Genomic DNA, 2,267 nt, shown 5'->3' with positions numbered 1-2,267 from the left:
GGGTAGGGTGGCGACCCCTGCTGTACTCTTTTGCCCCAACTTTCTCTCACTCTTTCTTCCTGTTTCTTGAGTAAAGTTGCGATGGACTGGCGTTCCGTCCAACTGGGGAGTGGGGGGGGGGCACATACGCCATAGAAACCGGGAAACCGGGCTCATGAGCCTGGTTAGGCTTATGTATATGGGTGTGCGTGGGCGTGTCAATGTATCAGTGGGTGTATGGGTGTGTATATGTATATTTGCATATATCTATACATAGGTACGTACGTACTGCACACACACACACACACACACATATAAATAGGTATATTTATGTATTTGTTGGTTGGGTGTATGCGTGTATATTAGTTATATACAGCCAGAACATAATTGGAGTCAATCTGCTGGTGTAAAATCGATTGTTTTATTAATGTATTGTCGTGTCGAAGCATGTCGACACAGTTGACAGCGGAACATTAAAATGAATAAATAAACATATAAAACGATTTATTTTAATGGATTCAGTGACGTGTCTGTCAGCTGATGAACCAACCAACGAACGAACCAACGAACCAACGAACCAGCCAGCCAACTAGCCGACCGACCGACCGACCAACCCATCAATATCGAGACAATGCATCTGATATCATTAAACAGAACAAATTAGACAGGCATCGTTGATGTGTGTCCGAGATTAAATAAGACAATTCAGCGAGACTTCATTGAAATATTTGCCAGAAATTATAAAACAAACAACATTGGTATTTGCCTAAGATTACGCGAGATAAATAAGAAAATTATCGTTGGCGTTAGCCCAACATTAAAGAGGAAAATACGACAAATATCAAAATATCATTGTTGTTTGCCCAAGATTAAAGCAAGCAAATTAGAGAGACAACGTTGTCATGTTTTGCCTGAAATTAGACGGCAAACATTATTGGTGTTTGCCTGTGATTAAACGAGGCAAATAAGGAAATAAAAAATGGTGTTTGCCCAAAATGAAAGAGGACATATACGACGAACGATATTGGTGTTTGCCAAAGATTAAGGCAACATTAGTGTTAGCCCGAATTTTAAACAGAGTAAATACGACAGACAGCATAGATCATATATTAAAAAAGAAATTAAAAAAGCAAAAAAAAAAAAGAAAAAAAATAATGGCGGTGCTCCAGCCTGGTCACAGCCTCTGGCTGAAACCGATAATGAAATATAATTAAAAAAGCTTGTGTAAGCGCATTAGCTCTTACATGTCGCTTGATCTGCTAGAAATACCAGCCAAATAGCACTCAAATAACACACAGTTATGTTAAAAAGGGAAGGACAGATTGAATTATATAGCCCTAAAAACATTATGTATTAAAATAACATGTGATCATCTTGGGCGGAACACCTTTGATAACAGCCTTCATTAATCAAGTTTGAGCTAAAGAAAACAAGAATTATAAAAAGCAGGGGTGGTGACAGGAGGTAGGGAATTCATAGAGTTGCGGCTGTGGGGAGGAAGGATTGGGTTCTGGTGTGAGTAGTGGGAAACAGAATGAGTGAGAGGAAGAGGAAGAAACGGAAGGGAAGTCGGAGGAGGAGCGGGTGGGATATGTGTAGTCTGGGTGGATTAGGGAATGCAGCTAGCTATATCAAATGCGCAAAAGATGTTATGGGAGATTTAGCAGAGAGGTGGTTCGTAGGTGCATCAGAAGCAGAAGCAGTGGTAGTAGTAGTAGTAGTAGTAGTAGTAGTAGTAGTACTAGTAGTAGTAGTAGTAGTAGTAGTAGTAGTAGTAGTAGTAGAAGCAGCAGCAGTAGCAATAATAGGAGTAGCAGTAGAAATAGTATTAAATGTAGCTTCATTACTGATGCGTGAACAATGCTCAAATATAGATAACTTCTTGAGGTGTAAGAGACAGGCAAGAGAGCGCAAGGTCTCACAGGTCTCTCAGGGCCTACAAAAGCTGCAGGCTCAGTAACTTTCCTCTAGACCAAAATCTTAAGGAACTAATAGCTGACGCATTTGGTTGAGGAATAAATCGTTGCGTATCAGTATAATGGCTTTCTTCTGCATGTCGTGGTCACTTCTGGTACAAACCTGAAGGAACACTTAGATAGGACGTGCTGCAACCCCTGAATATTCTAAAATATGATTTTTAAAAAATACAATATATGCCATGGTGGACATGACTCAGTCCCAATGCATAGCACTTTGGCCAAGTGTCTTCTACTATAGCTTCGGGACAACTAAAGCCTCGTGTGTGGATCTGGTAGACGGAAACTGAAAAAGAACCTTTTATATATATA

The sequence above is a fragment of the Octopus bimaculoides genome, chromosome 21, assembly GCF_001194135.2.
Source record: "Octopus bimaculoides isolate UCB-OBI-ISO-001 chromosome 21, ASM119413v2, whole genome shotgun sequence".
Taxonomy (NCBI): Eukaryota; Metazoa; Mollusca; class Cephalopoda; order Octopoda; family Octopodidae; genus Octopus; species Octopus bimaculoides.
Note: the sequence above shows the minus strand (reverse complement) of the source record.